Source organism: Manacus vitellinus, unplaced genomic scaffold (assembly GCF_001715985.3).
Source record: "Manacus vitellinus isolate BGI_N305 unplaced genomic scaffold, ASM171598v3 scaffold_43_pilon, whole genome shotgun sequence".
NCBI lineage: Eukaryota > Metazoa > Chordata > Aves > Passeriformes > Pipridae > Manacus > Manacus vitellinus.
The window spans coordinates 4,954,299-4,978,841 of NW_021940560.1; positions in this window are offsets into that span (position 1 = coordinate 4,954,299).

A 24,543-nucleotide genomic window follows, 5' to 3' on the forward strand; every position below is an offset into this window, starting at 1 on the left:
AGTCCCATCATACCTGGAAGTGTGACCATAACTGAGGCTTGCATATTTGTAATTCCAGCATGGGGGAAAACTATAATCAGAACAAAGTTTAGCATTAGTAACAAGCTGATAATTCGGATTTTGTAGATTCTACTGCAGTTATACATATGTATTTCTAAAGACCTTAGTGCAAGTAGATGCTGGGGTTCAGCTGTCAGTCTGCAGCACAGCCTGAGTACTTACTCAGTTTGTACTTAGGTTTTCCTCAGGTGAGCTACCAGTGAGCAAGACTCTTACACAGGTATTTTTGGCACAATTAGTGGTTTTCTTGAGCAAAACCAATAGAGATATTTTTTTATTAGTGGAATTTTCTAGTTAAATTTGGTAAGGAAGGCACTTGCATCTGGATGTTAAAAATTACATTCCTGGGTGAAAAAAGTGTGTGAGAAAACTATAACATGATGATGGATTTCTTTCTTTCTTAATAGGCATTGGCAAAAAACTTGGGGAGTTTTTAATAAAAACTAATCTTAATAGTTTTAAATTTTGCTGTATACAGAAGACCAGAATATTTGTAAATTAAAAAGTTGAAATTTTGAAAACAATTTGATATTAGCCCTTTAGCAAGACATCACAGAGACTCTGCCCTTTTAAATATGAATGTAGGCTTTGCTGGTTTTCCCATGCTCATGTATTTTAAGAGAATTGCAGAAACTTCTACTAAATCCATGCTGTATGGAGAGAAAGGTCAGACAATGTTATAGAATTAGAGCATAGGATTTTGAAAATATTGATTTTATTGTGATATAGATTTAAAATAATCACAAGAAATTAAGAGCAAACAAAACATGATTTAAAAAAAAATAAAATAAAATTTGAAGAGTCCCTGCAGCTGCAGTATAATTTACTGTTAGAATATCATGCTAAGACTTCTCTTGTCTCCTCAGAGAGTCATCTAAAGACAGATGTTTTCATGGAAAAAAATATACTAATTCCAAAACACTGCAGGATAAAGCTTTTATTACTGTTTTGAAGTTAACTAGAATTCATAGTATTCATTCATATTTCTTGTAAAAAAATAAGTTTTGAAAATAAGTTTATGTTAAAAATTGTGGGTGCTTGATACTTTTAAGAAAATCAGGAGATTTACTGATGTTCTGAAAGGCATGAAAAGGTCTAGTTAGTCTGTGTGAAATGGAGTCCTTGGCACATGAGGCAATTGCCTCTCGTAGTGGCCATGGTATTGGCTAAAACTTCATTATATTCCTTCCTATTTCCCTGCATAGTTGATTGCTCAAGAATTGGAAGTTTTCTGTGACAGAGAAAGCTCTGACTTGATAGAGGGGATCTGGTCCGTGGCTTGAATTCCTGGGTACCAAGGTAATAATGATTACCTTATAATAATTGTAGCTACTCACTCCAGAGACAATTATCACAGGCTTAAGTATGTATATAAGGTAAAACCTGTTGGTTATTACAAGGAGTAGGATCAATGAGCCTGTAGGGTACTGTAGTATGGAATACAAACAATGTACCTGCTGTATTGAGAACACTCAACAGGCCCTTCAGTGACAAAATATGCCAACAAAGAGTACAGAAAATGCTGCTTGCTGTGCTCAATGAGAAACAAAATAGTTTCTATGAAGTTTGATTGATCTGCAAAATAAAAGAAAGTTCAAGGGGGAAAGCATAGCACAGACTCCATAAAATTTTTAACAGTGCTTGGAATTTCAGTAAGAAGGATCACAAGTTAAGGAAGAGATTTTTAAAGGAATAGTTTAAGTGTCTGCTTTTTCTCCTTCCCTTAGCAGTTTGTGTAATAACAATCAATGGCTATTTGCCTTTTAAGTTCCCGTAATCTCTTCATGGAATGAAAATTTGAGAATGTGTTTCCCTGACACAGTCAAATGCTTTGTGGATTTATATTGATGAAGATCTGCAGCCTGCTTGCAGCAGTGATATGTGCTTTTAATCCATCCATCTTTCAAAAGTGACAAAAAGTTGCTGTTCTCTTTTTAATCATAAAGTTAACTTCAAAAAGGAGATGTCAGTAAGTAAAAGAAAGTGATTTTCATCTTTTAATATCACTAAAACCCCATTTTTTATTGATAGGTGCCAAAAAAGGTTGCAGTCATTTTGCATGGCTTTAAAGCAGCAAGAGCTTCACTTTGAGCACATTAAATCTGCTTTGGTGACTTAAAGAAGGCAGCAATTACCACATGGTTCTTGTTCCTCACAGCAAGGAAATGATCAAGTTCATAAGTACAGGATTAGTTATTTTAATCATTGACAGGAATGCTTAAATATATTAATCATTTTGTTGTTATTTGACTAATGTTCTATTGTTGGGCTTGATTTGCCAATGCATTCATTTGTTGCTTGTTATTTTGTCACTGAATTATAATTTCATTATGCTCTGACCTTCTTTGTCCTCAGCTCATGCATTTGCCATGTAAGGGTGGTTGATGCCATTCGGATAAAAAGAACAATCCAAACTTTTGTTTTCCAATGTAACTGCATGGAGCATAAATCTTAGTTAGGTTGAGCTGATTTTCTGCTGTGGTTGCAGCCATGACTGCTGGCATGGGACCAAACACAATGAGACAGTCCAGGCCTGGAGGGTACCTGGGTAGGCAAGGAGCATGGTGAGCCAGACATCTCCTTTGTCATAAATTTGCTTAAACTGCAGTTTGGGGGCTGTTGAAATAGTAGTTTGAATTGTTTTAAAACTAATGAGCCAGATATGTTGTATATATGCATATTTTTATATTTCTATTACTGCTTCAGAAGTTATTCACAGCAAAATGAATTGGCTTTTGTTTGGCTGCAAAACATCTGCAACACCTTTCCTCTTCTAATTTGGTGCTGTAGATTGAAAGTTCAAGCTTACTTTAATTTTAGAATATTCCATACACTTTAAAACTAATAGAATAGAGTAGTTATTCATGGGGGTAGAGGGCACTTTTTATGCCCTAGTTTCCAGTACACAGGGAAAAGCTGATGTAACGTTTTGAAAACAAGAATTTAGTGAACTTCAAAGTGTTTGAATTCCAGTCTTCCCCACAGTTCAAGGTTACTCTGGTGCATGGATATAATTTTCACCCACTATTTATATTTTATGGTAGCATGGAGCCAGATGTACTGAAAAGTCTGCCTTGGAGGGCTTCAACTTCAGCTGCAAATTAAATATCCTGAGCATTCCTATATCAGTACGTGTATCTAAACCCAGACCAAGCTGATCAATCTTTCTACCTGTAAGTAATATGACAATAATGATAATTAGTAAGATAAGGGATCTAATACTTGTGTGATAAACTTTTCTTTGGGATAACAGGACTGTGTAGAAAAAAAAAAAAGAAAGAAAGAAAGAACAAAACCTTTCACCTCCGAGGGTTTTTGTATCATTTAAATTGGAATCATATGGGAGATGAGGAGATGAGAAACTCTGTCCCTCTTTGCTCTGATAGCCTCCAAGGTGACACATTTTTATGATTACAGAACTCACCTGTTCACCAAGGTTAATAGTGGTTTGAAACAGTGGCTTCTCTTTGGTGTGTATCCTGTACTGCAGCAGGCCTGTTAATAAGTGGTTCTGTCTGATGGCTCTATCTGGGCTTAAAGGCTTAAACAGAGAGTCCATCCCCAGCTCAAACAGCGAGTTTGTACCTCCCTTACACTGTGTGCCTGTGTTCTCACTAATGGCCAGGGCACCCACTGCATACCTTAAATCTGCAGCTCCTCACCTGTGGTGGTTTATATCTGGATTTGGCTCTAACCCTGCCATGGAGGATGATTATTATTGTGGTTAGTTAACTGCCTTCTCCGTCTGTGCATCAACTGCTGGGATATCCTCCCAAACAAAAACAAATCTGGTGGCTGCCTGGGAATTTCAAGCAGCTGTGTCCTGTATAGGTAGGGCTTTATGTGTGCTGCTGCTGAGTGATCTGTGGAATACACCACCACCGAGAGCAGTGCCTGGCTCAGGGTGCATTGGGAATGTGATCTGTTAAAGAGAAAATTAACAGCACTGAATATTTGCTTTTAACAGTTCTTCTTTTATCTTCCTTTCAGAGCTTATTTGTGCTTTGTCTCCTTCATGTTATGGCAGAAGTATGAATGTTGATGAGCCAGTGCAGATCCTAAAGTATGTAGTCTAGAAACCCTTTACTTATTCATACAGTGGAAGCTTGAGTCTGAATCAGTTCATTTTACACCATTTATTTCCTAAAAGCTGTCTACAGGGTGTTCTGTGTAGCACAGAGAACAGTTTGGTTTGAGCAGGATCACGATTTTTCCAGTTTTAGCCTATGGGTTGCTTTTATCAATGTCCTTGGTTGTTGAAAGGGCACCAAAATGTGCCTGTTCCTAAATGGCAATGGGCTAAAGGGAAGCATGTGAGATGCCAGGTGGGTGAGTGAAGGTGGAGAGGAATGGTCATGCCAAAGGCCTCGGGAGTAACCAAGTGACTGACCTCTACTTCATGAGGACTTTGGATGTGTCATAACAGAACTAGACCTCTGTGTCTCAGGTTAGGAAACCACTTGGTTCCTGCAGTGTTTTATTCCAAAATCCAGGCATGCTGCGTTTGTTATCTTGACTATAGTTGTTCTGTGAGGTCTATTAAGATTTAACTTTCATTAGATGCTCTATATTATTTTATCCTGAGTTACCACTATTAGAAGCACTAGGGGCTGCTGTAACAAATTCCCTGCCCTCCATTTAGGACATGGATGCATTTCAGTTGGAGGATGACTCTTGGATAGCTCACAATTACTTTATGATGCTTTTGCATGGAAGACTATTACTGTTCAGCACTGACATGAATATTTTTCTTGTGTGTTAGTACCTCTGCTTTGCACTTTGAAGCAAAATTGAGGAGTAAAAGCATAACCTACCACACCAAAGAGCTGTAGTGTGAAGAGGTTATAAGAAACAGTTGTGAAATCATAATGTCCTGCTCATAACTTTTGATTTTTTGGAGACATATACATTGCTTCTGTGCCCAGCCATAGGAGGGAGGAAGGCTCAGCACACAGGACTCTCAGGTCCTTTCCTTTGATGGTTTCTCAACAATCCTCTCACTTTTTCCCAAAACATGTTTAAATCTTCTGCATAGAAATCAAGTAGAAAATAAATTACTTTCATTATGCTGGTTTTGTTTGTTTTCTGACTTAGTCTAATGCACAGGATTATTCTAGCCAAAGTAAATTGCACATTAGAAGCAGCACAGCAAAGGTATGTACAGTTTCAATGGAAAGAAGCTGATATCAGCAAAAGTTTATAAATTTGAGAGAAGCCCAGCTGTGCATATTAAGAAGACGATAAATGAAAGTAGGCCATTTTTACACAGTTTTTGAACAAAATTGCTATTTATTACTGCACTGTCTGTGCTTTTGTCTCTTCTTCTGCATTCTCCACCTCCTCCTTGGTATTGATTTGGGGAATAATAATAATAATATTCTACAGAAGAGGGGTTTGTAGTTTGTGATTACAGTTCACGTGCTTCCTTAAGAGCACTTTACCCTTCTAGAGTCATGTCACTCTGGCCTAGAAGTGGAAGCAGATTTTCTTGGTCTTGCACTCTGTTAAGCTGCATAATAAAGGTAGTGGAGAGCAGCCAAGGCATCAAAAACAGCCACCATCCGCTCTGCTGTCAAATTCCTGACTTTTTTATTTCTTTTTTTATGGCAATACTCAGAAATAATCAAATGTATTGTTGTAAATATCAGCGTATTATTGCCGTGGATAAGTTGTACTGAAAAATCTATATTTCATGGCGTTTAAACTGTGCTGAATATCCAGAGATATTCACTAGCTACTTCTACTGTTCCTACTGGGGTTTTTTATGTACTTCAGGGAAGTCATTTAGGATGCTTGAGTCACCAAAATTTAAGGCAACATGACAACCCGTAAAAGCATTTCAGTCTCCCAGAGACACATAAGAAAAGCAGTTAAACAACTGAGAATCTCGATGCTGATTTTGTCAGTCATCCTTACTGTCTGCTTCCAAGAAGGGCTTCACAACTGAATATTTCACACCGATGTATTTCCCCTCTTTGCCCCTGAGTGACCAACATAATTGTGCCCTTCACTCCAGCTCAGTGAAACCAGCAGGGAGCCACCGTCTGTCCCACTCAGGAGTGTTAACCTTGGGGGTGACCCCTCCAGCACGAGGGAGAAAACAAATGGGGCCTGTGCTGCTCTAATATTCCATACAGCACAAAATTAGAATCTATTTTAACGATGTTCCATTTTTCTCATGTCCACCCCAACGCTTACTCATATCAGATGTACTTTCTTCAAGGCTGAGCTGCAGGGTCTTTTTTCTGTTACAAATTCTAACAGTTTTGTGTTTGTTTTTTTTTCTACAAAGCTGGGACTCTAGAAGGAAAATCAAAACTGTTTCACTACTGATTTTCCTCCTACATGGGAAAATTTGCAATCTGCTACTCATGCTAAGGGAAACTCATGGGAGCAAGGGCACAGGATGAAGTACACTATCAAAAGGACTCGTTGGAAGATCCTGTCGTCTTGAAGATAGAACTGTTCTGTTACTAGAGTATATATGCTGGGTTCATTTTCCAAAAAGAGGAGATTTTTCCAGTCCATGACCTCTAGTCTTGAGCTGGACACGCTCCAGGTGTTGCTTTCACACTTCCAGGCAGTGCCTACTGGGTACCAACTGTCCAGTCACTCTGACTTGAAGTTTCTTGGCCATCCTGCCAAAACACGGTGAATAAAATGTTTCTTCACGAGGAAAAATACCTCATAATACATTATAGTTTTTAGATTTTCCAGTTACTTGCAAAGAAGATTTGTCTGCTTTAAATCACGAGCAAATGCCAGTCTGTCTCCTGACCATCCATTTGATCTGTGTGTCTTGTCATGTTCAGAAGTGACTTGTTTTAGCTAGGTAGTATATATATGCCTGGTCAGAAGTATATATGGCAATCTATGCATGGAACTGCCTTTTTTATCTTATTACTACATTTCCTTTGATATCTGCTTACCTCCTGGGAGAGTTCCAGTTTCTAAGTTTTTCTTTCATTTTCTCCCCCCTCCCCCCTCTTTTTTTATTTTCACCCCCCTGCAGTGTCCTAACACCCTGAGTATTTCTTTGACCTTTTCCAAAAACATACATAGATGAGTCAGTTCATTTATCCAGCACATCACCTACACAATTACAGCTTCTTTACTCAGTCCCATCACAACTACTTCACCTCTCCCCATTGTTTGTAGTGAAATTCTTTGCTATATATTTTAAAAATAAAGTGTGTCCTAGCAGTTTGCTCAAGCTAGCACTGGAATTGCATGAGTTGTCATGTTTTCTAGAGAAGTGCCCAACTTGAATATATTCAAACCTGGTTTGTGTACATTCTCCTCTTTTAAGCAGCTCATTCTCTTCTCTTACCACATTTGGAATTGCCTTTTCTCTTTCCTGGTGAATTCTAATGTTTCATGGCTCAGAAGCTTCCACATTGTAGTCCACTGAAGGCTCATTTATATGCATCTCTCTCCATTTAATCATCTTCTCAGTATCACCACTTCTTAGATCATTCCCAGTAGTCTCTCATTAACTACCACTGATAACAGCAAAATTCTTCTTATAAACTGCCCTTTCACTTCAAGGCAGTTTCTAAGCCTTCTGCCTTTGTCTGCTCTGCTCCATTGTCTGAAGTTGCCAATAACGATGAACAGATTTCCAACCATACTCAGGACTTGCTGTGTGATGGTGTAAAGACAGCAGTAGGAATCTTCTCCTGTTTTATCTTTCCTGCAGACTGTCCCAGTCAGTGGGATAGATCTGCTGGCTTATGTGACCACCCCCAGTTTCTGTAGCTTCTCATGCACTAAATCCAAACAACTTCCAGTCTTTCTGTTGGGTGGATCCAATGGACCTGAATAAAAAGTCTCTGGGGCCATGCTGTGTCACAGCAAAATAGTCTGAAAAAGCTGCTGAGCTATTGCTAAACTCTGCTGCCTTCAGTTGGGGGGCAGGGGGCAGACATGGGGCTTAATTTTCCACGTGGGTTAAGTTACAATTTCAAATTTGGCACAAAATTTTAAAAGCAGAAGTAATTTTTGCTGGTGGTTTTATGTGTGTGCATATAAATGTCTGTGTAATGATGCCTTGGTTCGTAACTACCCATTGGGAGACTTTTTCTACTGTTACTCCAAATCAAATTCATTCTGGGAGAATGCCTTTTAAGAATTTTGCTTGCAGATTTGCCTTTCCCCTTCCATTCCAATGCCATTTTGTTCTTTTTTCTCTTTTCCCTTATATATTTACAATTTTGGTTTGACCAACTTTCCTTCATGTTCCAGATTTTTTCTTGTCCATGCCAATCACTTTCTGACAACGGAAGCTGATAAGACCCAGCAATAGCAGTAAATTCCTTTGAGGGAGCCAGCAAAAACAGATTTAATGTTAAAAATCAGATTGAGTTTGTACACTTTGGTTGTGGAACAAAGCTGAGACACCTTCAAAAATCTCCACTTAAATTCTATTTTCATTCCTGTTAGTGTGGAAGAAATAAATACCGCACAGGACAAAAGAGTAACAACAACAACAAAAAATATCCTGAATAAAAATTTTCTATTTTGGCCCCTCAGTTTTTGGATTAGGGGGTGTGTAATTTTTGGGGTTTTCTTTGGTGTTGTTTTTTTTTTTTTTTATTCTTCCTTAAATGCTATTTACAGGTATATAAACTAAATTTAGTTGGTTTTCCCAGCTTTAATAGATGTTACACTTTTGATAAGTAACCCCAGCCAAAATTCTGTGCATTGCAGTTATTTTAATGTCATTTATCTTATTAAGGATGCAAGGAAAAATAATATAAACATCTCCTTTGAATTAATAGATTAAAATAGCATTCTGTCTTCTTTCTTTCCTTAAGTTTTATAGTTTAGACATGTATTGATTAAAAAACATTATACACAGGAAGACTCCATGGGATAAAATTAAATCTGTAATTATCTCAATTATTCCTAAATTTTATCAGAACTTAAATTAAAATTTTTGGAAATCAGTGTAATTTAATAGATTTCAGTGAGATTATTAGAGTTGCAGTTTCATTACATGGTCTCTATTTATTATTGTAATATTCAGTTGATTGTATTTGCCATTTTTCTTTAGATTCTTAGTAGAATTCCAAATGTAGGTAGAGTAATTGTTGAAGTAGAATTAAGTTTATGATTAAGGAAATACACTTTTTTTTCCCCTAAAGCACGTCTGTATTTAATATAAAAGGAGACAGCAGGTTCCACAATACGGAAGGTATTAAGATAATGTTATTTATTTACTAATTGTATAGTCTGGAGGCATCGACAGTGCAAAAGGTCATGTTAAAGTTCTGATGATGCTTTTGGAGATTTCAGAAGGGTTTCTGCTTTGTGTTAGAGTGGTTTCAAGACTCTCAGTTTTTCCTCTCAACAAAACAACAAAAAGTAGTGGTACCTTAAAATACCCAAATGCTGAATTAATCATTCTCACTGGTGTCATCCTTGGGTAGAATGAGATGACAGTCACACCATAGTTTGAAAAGACATCTGACAAGGTGTCAGACAATATTGTTATTTCCACCTTGCAGAGAAGGAGGAAAACCAAAAACGTTTACATGATTTATGTGAAGTCTGCTGCCTCACCAGGAAATAAACTGAAATTTCAAAGCACCTAAAGCATGTAGTTATAGGTCCTCTCTGTATTATTATAGCACTGTAAAAGCAGTGTATTTGCTGACTTTCTTTTCAATTGGTGCCAATGGAATTAATCACTGGGTTAATTCTAAATACAGTTTTGCTGACTCGCCCAAACCATGCTGTCATATATTATTACAACAATTTATACATGCTGACAGTTTTATACTCCTGAGGTTGAAGTTTTAAAAATGAGGTATTATTTATACTAACGTGTTAAGTGACAAGAAAATTCACTAAATATAAAAGCATGGTCTAAAATTCCTCAGAGCTTTCCCAGCATAAGTGACGAGCTTGTGAGATTGTATGTGTTGTTTCAGGTCCAGTTAGACAACTTGTCTTCATAAATCTCTTCAGCATTCAACCAGGTGATAAAATTCATGTCAAACACGACTATGCTGTTTATCATTTCATGAGCAAGTTTGTACACATTCCCACTCCTTCCCACTATTATTAGATCTAAGTAGACAAGTATGATCGATGTATCCTGTGAAAGAGTTCTGATCAATATATCTTCCCAGGCTTGAAAATAAAGATTTCAGGTTAACAAATTGATGGAACTCCATCGAACTTTGGAAAGAAATCTTCATTGTTGGGTAGATTGTGAATTTCCCAAGAGAATAGAGTCATATTTGGAGATTATCACTATGTTTGTTTGGTTGTGTTTTTTTTTTTTTCCTGGAGGATAAAGTATCAATTAGTATAAAGCATTACCAAGAAGTTTCTGTCATAGTTTGTTCTCCTCTTATTACGAAAGATTCCATGAACAGTCCAGAAAAATTATGTGGACTTATAAGTATGGACAAAAATAGAAGGAAATCTTCAGTAAGGAAAATAGGAGAACTTTCCAAGGTAAATAATAATTGTCCCTATCTTGACAAGTCCTACCAAATATCAAAACTTTGTGGCTTGTTTCTAAATGAAAAAAAAAAACCAAAACAGTGCTACATAACCAGAGCTTTATACTCTTTGTGTAATTAGTATATTTTACACTACATATCTTGATCTTGGAAACAAAGAAACCAGAAGCATGGCAGATGGGCAGTCACTTCTCACTGGAGAAGTTAAAGCAGGAGGTCTCAGGAGATCACTCCTCTGCTATTGATTCCAGTTAGAGACATCAGGACGGGCAGAAAACTTCCTAATTAATTGTCAGAGATCTGCCTCGAAGATTCTCTACACTAGAAGCAACACAATAGCTTTTTTGTTTTAAGACTAAAACCTTGCTCATCTAAAAAAAAAAAAAAAAGTAAATTTTTATCAGTGAAATCTTGGAATGTTTAACAGTGCCATCTGGTGACCTTTGCCATAACGGCAGCTGTGTCGTTCAGAGCATCTTGATTTTGAGGATCCGAGAGGACTGCACAAACAATTGTGCATTCCCAAACTCTGCTTAGGGAAAACATGGGACATTAGTATTTCTACTTGTCTTCCTTTACTCTGCAGCTTCCAAAACTGAGCTTAGCTGATTCATCCACTCATATTTTCTTCTTAATAATAACATGATTTAATAATAACTATGTGATATTTTATGGTTATAAATCGACCTGTAGAAAGGCACATGTGATTATTTCTGGGTAACCATACATTGACACAATAATCCCTTACTGAAAGATTCCAATGAACTTGCAGTCAGAATCTAAAGACAAATCCCTTAAATCACTGATGAGGAGCCCATATCCAGTGATGGACCTTAACTGTGACAGTTTCCCTTCTTTTCTCATCCAAATTCATGTTTGGTATTATTGTTTGTTGTAAAACTCCTAAAATTTTAATGTCGTTTCCTTTCAGTGACAAGACAGACACAATGTATGTCCTTAATCCTTCCCTTTTTTGTGCATTGATATTTGAAACATTGCAGAGCAGGGATTCTCTGAGTATGAGTTGTGCAAATCTCACTATTGATCTCTGGAGATTACAGATTAGCAGTAAGACAAGCTGTTAGAACTATATATAATTTTTAAAATAAATTTGCATCTGATTTTGAATTTTGAAAAAGTTTCAGGGAGAGCAGTAGTTTAAAATGTTATTGAGTGTTATTTTTCCTTCATGGCGACAAAATTAGCGTAAGAATACTCAACCCTGCATAAGAGGGAAGAAGAAAATTAAATACTTTATGCAGTTCAGGGGTTTGTCCTCAAGCATCTTGTACCCGGGATGTGAGGAAGCTGTTCCTCGACTACAGGGATGGTGGGAATACCTTTCTCAGACAAATATGGAACACCTGCTGAGCTCTGAGACGCTCAGCACTCATTTGCACACAGCATGCTTTGGCATGTGGAATAGACACAGGTAAATGAACAGAAATAGAACGCCCACAAACAGCTTAAAACTCAGGCACGTGTCTTCTGCCTCACAAAGATGCACTTGTTGGTGTGCTTTCAACCTAACTAGGGGAAAAGTGAAAAACCGACAACCAGCCCCATGCAAGGGGAATGTTTGTCTCCATGCAAACCCATTTTACCACATCTCTTCTGGTGACAGTATTTCTTCATTTTCTTATCGCAGTCGACTCGTCACTAAGTAATGATTGCATGTCCTGCTCACTCAGTTCTTTGTCCCACGTTATTCCAAACTCAACTTTGACAAGTTAGTCCTTTTCTGAATTTCAGATGCAATGTGTTGTTCGGGTGTAGAAGATTGTGGGAGTGGATTTGTTTGTTTACTGCACTTGGCTTCTGCCTTGCAAAGTGCATGGTGTGAAAACAGTATGTTCCTGCATGTTGGGAAAAATGCTAAGTCAAGTCCTAAAGTTGCAGGGAATACACCTACTGGGTTGATTTGAATTTTTAAAAATAGTACATTTTTTTCTGGAAAACAGAGGTTGATAACCAAGTAGGACTCAATGCCTTTGGTGTTTTTTAATTTAAATTTCAGGTTTTACTGAACAGTATGAAAGTGATGGTGAATTTTATTCATATTTTCAGAACTTGTTATCCCGAGATGCAAAGAATTTTAGGAGAAGAGCCCTTGATTTAACTAAAATGTCAGTGTTTAAATAATTTCATCAGGAAGCATGAGACACTCTGTCTGCTTGGGTCAACGTGAACTTCTCCCTGCCTCACTTAACACAGTTTACTAGATGGGGGTATTTTGGGTGGGCAGCTCTCAACCTCCACTGACACTGATTTCTCATTACACTACTGAAATATCCTTTAGTGAAAAACTGGAGCCTAGGTTTGTATCTCTGGAGGACGAGTATCAAGTGTTAGAGTAATTACCTTTTTATATTTTTGGTAAAACTTATATTTCACTTGTTAAATTAGAAAATCCTAACCAGGACCTCTCCTGGTGAGACTTAATTTCAAGTCAGGCCAGTGGGATCTCTGTTTTCATCTCCCACAAAGCAAGTATCAATGACACTAGTTGGGGAATGAAAGATGGCTTCTCCCTGTCTGTTTTGATAATAAGTGTCTAAATTTGTCCTTGAAATAATTAAATAACCTCATTAAAAATGCCTATGGTGCAAATAAAATACTTGGTAAAACTGGGGAGAAATTAGGGAAGGACAGCAAGTTTTATTGAACAAGGATGATGAAGTTACATGTTTTTAGGAATAGTGGAGCAAATGATTGTCCGTGTTGGAATATTTTAGAAGTCTATAAAAGCGTGAGTGATAGGGGTAGGGATTGTTGTCCTGTATCTCTTCTATAACAAAAATTACAGGGCATCAGACAAGACTGATAGGTGACAGGTTCCAGAACAGTTAGTGGAAGTATTTATGTAACACATTGGATAGGAATCCTGGGAAATTTCTCACCAAAGAGTGTTGTAAATGCAGGAGTTTAAACAGCAAGGGCAAACTGGATAGATGTATGGGAAAAGGATCCTTTGAGGCCTGTGGGATATATAGAAAATATAGCTCTCTTAGAAAAATCACTGACATGAACATATTTAGAGTCTGAGAGACTACTAAGGTGGAAATGTCATGTGCATTCTCTGTCCTTGATCTCCTGTGGACATCAGACAGTCATTGTCAGCAGCCAAGCTGGACCACCACTTGACAAATGCCTTATTAATTCAGAATTAGAAAAGAGCTGGAGAAAATGTGGTACTGACAAATATAAATAAATCAATACTTGAGAATACAGATTTTTGGCTGAGCCAGACATTTTTATAATTTTTTCTTCTTTTTTTTTCCCCCCAGTTTGCTTAAGGTATTTGGTGAGGGAAATAGAATTAATGTGAGGTAGTCACAGTTGTTTCATTTAAATGTATCCACAAGCTTATTGGTTTCACATACAAATGTTCATGAATAAATAAGGCATATTGATCACAAGAAAGATACCTAATTTGAGATATATTTCCTTTTACGAGTGGTCAGATTTAGGCCTCATCCCAGCTACTGTAATTCTGTTTGCTGTTGTTTTTTGTTTTTTCATTTTTAGTATCATCCTTATTTTATCCTTGGATTAGCAATAAATCACATTTCTAGTAAGAAAATAGACTCGACTGTGCCATATATCATTCCTAAACCTCACAGCAAAGAGATCTCTCATGTTTGCAGCCCATAAACTGATGCAGCAGAGGCAGAGTTTGATACAGACCAGTAGGAGCAATTATGTGTGTCCCAGAGGATCCTTCAGTCTGTGCTCACACTGATGCCTTGTTTTGTACACAGGTCATGAATGCACTAATGACCACAATTCATGTTGCCATTTAGAGACCAGGAGAGCACGCTGTGCCCCCCCTTGCTCTTACAAGACTTGCTGACACAAACAATCAGGTCAAAATCACAGGATATATGAAGTTGCTTTTATCATATCAGCACAACTAACAAGACAACAATTAAATGTGTGTAAACATTTCCATTACAAATACAAGCCTTGGCATTTAAAATATGAGCTGTTAAAAACTCCACTAGATAAAACACTAGTATTTACTAGCTTATTAAAAAAAAGAAAAATAAAAACAAAATAAAAAACTATTACAATAAAATACTTCATGTTGGTCAAACTTTCCTTTAAATGGGATAATGACAAATTTTGAATGTGCTGGGCCACATTTATTATTGTGCTGGGCATCATTTATCAATGATAAATGGTGACACTGCTTTATATTGTGTAGTAAGTGGCATTCAAACATAAACCTGAGAATTCAATCAGGTCAACTTAAGCCAGGGAGGAGTAGCAGTGGAAACTGCACATTATTTACCTACAGAGTTGCTCTGCAAGGGTGGGAAGGAGAGGGCAAAGAGCAGGATCCTCCACATGTACCTTTCAAGGGTCACTCTGCTCCCATGGTGAGGATGGATTTATTTGCACACAAACATGTGATCTCCTCAACATGCTCAGGAGATGTGGTTTAGAACCAGCTGTGGTGGGCTCCTGTCTCCGTGGATTTGCCCAGTCCCACCTGTGCAGCTGCTCAGCTCTCACTGCTTGTGCCATAATTGTGATTTCCATTAGGGAAGCTCTTAGACCTGTATCAAGACATGATACACAGTAATAGTTTTGTACATCAATTTATGCCTTACTGTCTTTTTCTGTATTTTTTGCAATTGCAGTGGTATTTGCAAAATTAGTGCTGAACTTGAAAGTTGTTTCAAATTTTCTTGTTATAATATTGTTATCCCAACCTAGAACCCTGGGACTGTGATTTTAGGAATTATATATTCTACTTTCTTATTTAGTAAAGGAGGAGCCCATCTCTGCTGAGTGTGTAGTGGGTTACATGGGTCTCCTTGTTAATAAATTAGAAAACAGAACATATGAAAAATGTTGATGAGCTGGTCATCATGAAGTGTCTTTCCCAGGCAGTAACGTTTATGTAAATGCTAAAAAAGCTTTGGAAACATTTGATAAAATATAATGCAAAACACTAATTGGTGAATGTATCAAGGGTAGAACCAGGAGGGACTTCAGTGGATAAAGTCATTGATGACAGATGGGTCTTCTGAAGTGAGACACTGACTGAAGGGGTGTCTTCAGACAATGCAGATTTCTTTTCTGCATTTTATTTCTAAAGAGAACAATGCAGTGAGATGCTGAAGTTTGCTAATGATGTTAGGCTGTTGGGAGAGGCCAGTTCAAAGGAAATTACAATGCTCCAAATTACACAGCAAGATACACAGAGCTGTAATCAAGATACGGGATAACTTAATTCTGAAAATAAAACAAGGGTCAAGCTATAGCGAGGGTGTAAAGTCATCCTGTAAATATCTGCATTCTGTAGCATCAGATTGGTGAGCCTGAGTGATCATTTGTCTTCTTTCTTCTTCCCCATGCTCCTTCTGAAACTGAAAAATCCTAGATATTTAAAATACTGAGAGAGACCAAAGACTGGCGCCTTGCCACTGCTTCTGCTTCTCTGAGAGGTTTGCTCTAAAAGTGTTCCTTTGATCCAAGAGTGTTGCCTTCACTCTTTTAAGCTACTACTGCAGTGTTTCAGCCTCAGCTTGAATATCAACCCAGGTTGAGTATCAACCCCAGGTATCAACTGGAAATGATGATATAGGAGCTGAGTCATCAGTGCTAAGGAAACTAAATAAAAGTAAAAACTCCGTGTTAAAGCACAAGCTAGGGAGGGATGGAGATCACAGACCATTTTTTTGTATAAGCTATTTATTTATCCCTACGGATGACAGTGAGAATTCTAGAATAAGATTTTTAAAGCATTAAAAAAAGTGGCAAGGAATACACAGTCTATAGTACACAGAGAATTGATGAGAGCTCTGCTAAGGTAGTTTTGTTCCCTTTTATTTACTTTCCTTTTGATAGTTCATAATTCTTAAATTAAGTCAAATATATTTCTTTTTTTATTTCATAGGAATTCAGTTATCACCTGAAAACAAATACCCCTACAATAATGTGCCTGTGGATTTGTCTAAATTGCAGTGAAAAAATAATTACTATTTTTGCAACGTAGATTTGTATATGTGAGGTTACCTCTATTAAATTATGCAAGCGTAGAGTTTTAGACCACCCTATTAAACACAGAACTCCATCTCATTTATGTGTACACACTGTATACATTGTGTAGGCTGACAGAGAACATACACACCATTAAGAAAGAGGTGCAAGGACTAAGGAGAAATGTCTGATAGCTTTGACTGCAGCAGGATACCCACTCTTGAGCTGTTCTTCCACGTAGGTATAAGTCTCCCACAGATCCTGTGTCAGGTGATATGTTGTTATTACAGTAATAATTTACTGTAAGGACCTGAAGTGCTTTATCTCTGTAGCCAGTCTCTGTGAGATACTGATGTGTATGACATGAGATATTGATGTACTGATGAATATTTGTGATATTACATGAGTTATCCAGGGTTAAACATCCCCATTTAAATATATACTTGCTATTTCTTTTCTTAAGAGGGAATGATCCTGAAAAAATTGAATACCAGGTGCTGGCACAAGCTATTTGAATGACTTGAACACACATGCCTTGGCTGGCATCTGATTTTGGCAGATAAAGAATGAAGAGTAAATATTTTGCTCTGTGGTATTCCTTAAAACATTTAACAAAAATACTAGTCTGTTGTGGCCACACTTATTACATTTTATTGTTCCATCATTTCTTTTTGTCACAATACATGACTCACACGCATCATAGATCATCCAGTTGATATCTGGTCCCATCTATCTGCTGTGCCACATAAATCACTTCAGATAGTGATATAATATTTTAAAGAATTGACAGAACCAGTTCATCCAGAATTGTTTCTTTTTCTTTTCTGTTGCTGAGGTGACTCAGTGAAAATGAGAGTGGAAAGATTGTTGGTAGGTCAAAATTTTATGTTTCTTAAGAGAAGAAAAAGGTGCAAGTCGTTAATGCAGGTTATACACCTTGACATTAAAATCATTACATGAGATAATCTGCCAGTAGAAGCAATACAAAAAGGCCTGTTCATAGTGCTGGAACAGAGGAACTGTGCTAAATCCAAAACTTCTCAGGGCAAACAAAATGAGAATGAAATGTGTTGTATTCTAGAGAGCCCTGTATGATGAAGTTGGACAGTACATATTGGCAGTCTGAAGATATCTGAGGTATCCTGTGAAGTACCCAGCCAAACCTTTGAACAGTGAATAAGAAACTCTCAGACAGCTCTTCTCTCTAACTCTGAATGCAGGAATTTTCCAGGCTAATGATTTGACCTTTATGTTGTGTAAGAGAAGCCCATAATTTTTCATGAGTGCACAATACAAATGAAATGTGACCTTCTTTACGAAATAGTATTTAGTCACCAGAACTCTCTTGAGAGCTTTGCTATATTAAATACATATTATAGGGCAAATACAGTTAAACTCTGGGAGTGGATGTGTGTATGTGGTTAAGAATTTTGTTTCCTTTATTCCAGTGGAACTTACACATCTGATTTGAAGGCTTTCAACAGTTAGCACTTTACCTGCTGAATTATATATGCATTGCAAGTGCTCACTGATTTCTAATTCTAACAGGGTCCACTGTGTCCTCCAGGAGAAAAAAATTACTGTGTTTACCAGTAAAAAAATTCCATCAGCATTTTTTTTTATCAATTTTTCTTGTCTCTTTTATTTGCATTTCAAATATATAACACCTTTGCCTACTTATTTTTAAGGTCCCAGCAGCCTTTCTTAATTGACCTTTTCACCATGTTTGGATTTGGCAGACTTTTACCTCATCCTTCTAGCAGTACTGGGAGTTTCAGGGCATTCAACCATTGCTGTATAGTTCTTAAAATTATCAGATATGGTCTTTTTGGAAGAAAAAGTTGGGAATTTATAACTTTGCTGAGTAACTCATGAAAATAATTGTTATAAATGTTGTGTTTTACTTAAGCACGTGTGAAATTTGTAAGGCTGTGCTTTCCTAGAACTTGGAATCTATACAGCTCCTCCAGCTTCTCTACTGATGTTGTCAGCTGTTCCCACATGAAGTGTTTTGATGTGACCCAGGGTCTCAGCAGAGTTTCCTGATCTGTACAGGAGCCACCACACCAGAGGGAAGTGGCTCCTGACCAGGTCAGAGAGCAGCAGAGCTTCCCAGTGCAAGCCTGCCATATATATTCAAGTGCGTGAGATTTAGATGACAACCAGGTCTCAGCTAACAAAGTGAATTCAGATGACTTCATGTTTCACTTAAGCACATCTAGAGACTCTGTCTTAACATGTGCAGTTTTAAAAAGTTGCATTTAATGTTGTGCTTTGCTCCACGGGGAATTCTGGTTTTGAAAATAGATTTTAAATTTTTATGTCAAAATTTGTCATAATGCCAAAACTTTGCATACTTCAAAATACAGTTATTTTCAGTTTATATAATATATATTTTATCTTAACTAAGAAAGCTATAAATTAGCAGCTTTTATTGTTGTTGTTGTTAAGAGTGGAGTCAACACTCTACAGCTGATCTCTGGCCACAGTTCTACGCTGTCTTCATTTTCATTTATTTAGAGGAAATTCTCACCCACAGCTTGGGTTCACAGTGTAGGTTAGGGTTTTGCCAAATTACTCACTTATCTTTCAGACATTTCCAAGGTTTTAGCATGCAAAAGGAAATAATCTATTGGCTAATATAACAAACAAACTGATGAGGCAGGTCACGCGCTGTCACCACCATTAGCCTGTTAAGTGTAGCCAAGTTCAAAAGGCATGACTTTAAATTACAACAGGCCTTGGCTTGCTCTGCAAGCAATCCCTCCCTCTCCTTCAAATCCATTTCCAGTTGCCAATACTATCCTTTAATGTGGTGTGGAATAAAAGATTGAACTTGCTATTGCGTCCAGGATGTTGGCGAATAAGAATCCTTTAAAAGGCTGCTGACCCTGTTGAGATTTTTAACTTCGCAGAAATTCAAGCAGAGCAATTTAGATGCTTGAGAAACGCAGTTAATTAGAAGTTTTTCCTGCCTGACCTAAGTGGATCGAACTGCGGGAATGCTGATATAAACAAGGTACTGTATAAGCCAGAAAGGTTATTTAAATTGTTGATCAGGAAATAAAACAAGTGTAAGAAATTATGCAAGTTGGTAATGCGAGAGGCATTGATAGTGAGCAGCCTATATAGAAATGAACCACCCATATACCAAATAAAAATCAGACACCATAATATATCAGCAAGGATAGGCAAGAAGTGTTGGATACATAAAATTACTGAGATCAACATGCAATTCCTGCTCCTTTGGAGTGAATCCTGAGTGAAGTTTGGGGGTTTTTTGGAGCTGGGGAAAACTTACAAAGCTCAAGGCTTAGTTACACCTTTGCTGGATTAGGATACAGCCTGGAAAATTTCTTCCTTCTTTGAAAAACTCTGTAGATCCTCATAGAAATATTTTTTTGTTGTTGTTTTTGGGTTTTTTTTTCAATTTCAGTTTCTGGCTGGACCAGAAAGTTTCTCTTTACTGTATACTGTAAGTACTGTCCCAAACTGGAAAGTGTCTTAAAAATAGACTTACTGATTTATAGGGAAGTGAGAAATTCTCGTGATTTCTTCTATCTTAAAACTTATAAGGTTTCTGCTTCAGATTTGCACCATTGTTTCCTTCTGTACCATTTTCTGACAGTTAAAAGGTTCAGCAGGCACTGATAGGTAGGTACAACATTTCTCCCCCAGATCCACAGGAACTTGAGCAGCTAATACTCCCCTGGGCTGTCTCAGCATGTCGGATCTGATAACTATTATGTTTCAGCAAATATCTACCATTCCTGTACATAATTGCATTACTAACATTATTATTACTTTGCAGTAAGCAAAGAAAACAGAGGTGCAGAGGTAAACAGCACTTACAGGCTGGTGCCTGCCTCCAAGTTGTGTTGCCTCTTTTCCTCACAACAGGAAAGTGACTTTCAACTAATGTTTGTTTTATGTTTGGTTCTCAATCTGCAGTGTAGCTATTCTTAATAGCTCTGGTGCATTGGGTTTTGTGGCCATTCTCTTAATACTTTTTTATTCAGGATGTAGTTAAATTATCCCTACAATTCACAAAAAAAAATACAAGTAGGTTCAGGAGAGGGATTAGGTCATGTTCCTGGTAGTGCTATTGATCAGCAGCTATTACACCCGATCCAACCATCAGTTTGAGATGTTCACTGGCCCCTGGCTGTCAGTTCCTGGGAAGATAAACCAGAGGAAAGATGACTCTGCACATGTCTTGCTGGTAGTATATTTTCCTAAGCATTTGCTCCTGGCAATTTTCAGGAAAAGGACACTGCACTGATGGATTTTGTGCCTGTGCCAATATGGTATTACATACATCTCCCTGAGCTACTTTCCTCCGTTTTTTCACTACTTATTGTTTTTCTTATTTCACAAACTGTTGATATTTGTTCAGGAATGTCACAGAGCAGATGAGAACACCCTGTCCCATGGACACCTTGGACATCAGGATGTATGAGGAAATATTGCAAACAGCTTTCTCTCCCTGCCCTCATAGATACCTTCCTCTCCTGGTTATCACTACAAATTCCATGACAAATTTCATAAGATGTATAAAACAGGTCATTTCTGGTTTATCCTAGAAGTAATTAATCTGTTATGCCAACTCTCCCAAAATCCTCCATCAACCTGCATAGAGTTTCTTCTTTATATCTTTTTTCAGCTTTCAACAGTGCCTTACCTGTCCCTGGCAAATGACTGGAATGAAACCTTGTAAAAAGATCAGGCAGTAAACTGGGATAACTGAGTCACATTACTGATAGAAGTTCTAAGTTCTTTAGCAGTTTTTGTTGGTTGCTGGAATTAGCATTGGACTTTTTCTTTCTGTCAGTATTTCAAATATCACCAAATAATCACTCTGCAGCCTTTCCAGCCCCCTCTCAGGTGCTGAACTCTTTGCTGCAGTTCTTTTCTATTAAGAAATTGTATCCTTTAACTTCTCTACCTTTTTTACAATGAAAAATATTTTTGTCAGTAGTAATTGCATTACTAGTCACTTTGTTCTGATTTGTCTTTTCATGGATAGACAAATGGACTTCATAATCTGTCTAGACAGTCTGGTTGTTACTTTAACAGATGTTTGATCTCCAAAGGCAAGACATCCCTCAGCTGTTTTCTAGAAACCTTTCAGACACAGCTTTAATTCATTTTTATGTGTCCAGCCTTTGTTTTAAATCATATTTTTCATTTTTCTGAGACATCTGTGAGCTATGAAAGTATCTACACTGTTTGTTCCATCATGGATCATCATCAGGACCAATTCCTAGCTACTTCCCTAGGAAACTGAATTCCAAATGTAACATTTACATGTTACACCTTTTTCTTTGAAGCTGTTTACTGGATTCAAGCTCTTGATGTTTGTTTGAGGTAGAAAGACAAATATGATGCTGTAAGTAATTTTTTTTTTGTTTTCACACAATCCTGCTTAGTCACAGAGAACATCCAAAGCTCTTTTCCCTCAGCCAGGAATTGTAACAGAGATGATATCTCTCTCTCTCCAGCATTCAGCCCAACAGCTTTCCTGCTTAGCTTTGTTTTTGCTTTTTAAGGACAGGGCTTCCAGAACCTCCTTGGCTGTGCCCCAGGCTTATTTGCAGCTTTTTTTCTCTGCTTCAACGCTCTTTCTACTTCTTTCTCTTCTAAAGAAAAATGGTCACAAAATAATACTCAGTGAAACTCCTGTTCCCAAATGTCCTGTGCGTATCCTAACAGGCTGAGTAGTGATGGTTGCCAGAGTTTTAAGGAAGTCTCAAGTTGTTTCAGCTACCTGGTTCCACAAAGGAGCTTCTTACCAGTAACTGTAATGAATTCACAGACAGCTAATTCTAAGAACTATCGTGCACTCAGGGAGCAGAACATGGCAAGTTTTTAACCAAAGCAGCTCACTTTTGGATTGTTGGACATTTAACTCCATTATAAATAGGCTACAAAGAATTCTTCAAAGACATTAGAGAAAAAAATTGAAAAAAGGGATTGTTATTTTGGAATGTTGGAATGAGTTTCATTCTTGATGTATATTTACAATAGATTTTTTTTTTCTCTTCTAATTTTAGCTCTAGGGGAAAAAAAAATTGTCTTAAAAAAAAAAAAGACTATTTTGCTGAGGTTTCCTTTCTTAACACTGTTTATTCTCCAGAAAGATTCCACTTTTTTTTTGATGTGTTAGTATATCTTTTTATTTCTTGGTATTTTTCCCCTATGAAAAAAAAAAGTATTCTCCACATTTCTTTAACAGGAGCTATGTACGTGAATATTTTCCTAATTCTTCTGAGGAGTGAATATTTTTGCACAATTTCAGTTATTTAGCAACATTCACTCCATGTTCTGTTAGTAGATAAATATACTTTTTTTCAGTAGTATTAGCATGAGTTCAGTGTTGTGGAATTCATAATTATACAGTTTGGAAAAAAGGATGGTCTCCAGGCAGCTATTTTTTATACTGTTATAGTTGTGGTGATTTAATAATTAAATATAGAGTAAATTAAATATGGGTTAAATCCATTCATTGGTGGTTCACACTTTACAAGTTGAAAGCTCTCTGAATTTTTATATGTACATTTTTTTCCAAAGCTATATATGCTTGAATACCCATATCTTTATTTCTTGCTTGTTTTCCTTGGTTTCTGAATAGACTAAAGACTTCTGGAAAATATGAGAAACAGGAAGAATAATGTCTGAAAAAGAGAGGGGAATGTTTTATTCATAGAGAGAGCTGTTTAGGTCCTGGAACCAAACCATTAAATTTCTATACATTGTTATCAGAGGATGTTTGCTTTCATTCCTTGTCTGTTCCATATCTTTTTCTGTTCTTAACACAGTTCCTTGTTCCTCCCTGCCGATCCCAGCTCTGGTTACCTGCCTGTTGAGATTTTTTCCTTTTTTCTTTCGTTTAGACTCCAGATCTGAGCCTGGTCTTTGACTCTCTTGCCCCTGAGGCTGGAATAGTACCAGAATAGAAGAAACCCTCAGCAAATGCAATGATGTATCTGTTTCATATCTTGCTTTCCAATGACATTGCAGAAAGATTGCAAACCATTGTCACACGCGTAATTTTAGTCGTTCAAGTGAATGTGGGTTTTGGTCAAACCATCTGGTGTTTTTAGTGACAAAAAGGCTTATGGAAACATAGAAAATTTTGCTTTAGATGCACCGATTTATTATTCACATCAGGAAATAATTATAGTTACTTCAGCCATCCAAATACATGACAGAAACATAATATGGGATCTGTGGCTTTAGACAATTATCTCAGCCTGTAAGTGCTGAGTAACAAATCCTCCAGAGAATCTCTGACACAACTAGAAACTACAGACCAAGAATTATTTACAGAAATAATTCACGGGGTGTTTCCAAAGGCAATAATAAAAATATTTGGGAAAAAAAAAATCTTGCTATGAGTAAAAATTAGACCTTAAATCATCTAGTAAATTGTTAATTATTTATCTGTCTCTGCTTGGGAGTTCAAGTGAGTATAATTGGTTGGTCCCTAATGAGATGTGGTGAAGACTCACATTTTTCCTGTTGAGTTGATAAAAATCAAATTAGGAGAACATCTTAGTATGTCTGTCAGTGGTGTGTGTGCAGACAGACTAATTCCAGCAGCGCTGGGGAAAGGTCTGTAAGGGAGAGGAAAAGAAAGATGGGAGCAGGAGGAGGTGCTAAATTGGTGTCAGTGTTCTTGTCTTTTCCTCTTGATAGAAATGCAAATTGGCCACTTACCATGTGAATTAATGTCTCCTCTCCAAACAGACAGAGTGCCAGTGACTTATGCTATCCAGTTTTCTGAAGGATCACTAAGAAAGGAAACTCAAATAAAACTAGATTAAATAATCTGTGGAATAGTGAATACAAAAAAAAGCCACGTATACGAATTCAGGGTATATTGAGGCATCCTTTTCCTTGGGTCACTGTGCTTTGAGCCAGTGCCAGTTCTCTGCATGCTGTGCTATAGGAAAAAAAAACAAACAAACAAACAACAAAGCAACCAACAATTAGGATTTGAAGTGTCTCAGATAAA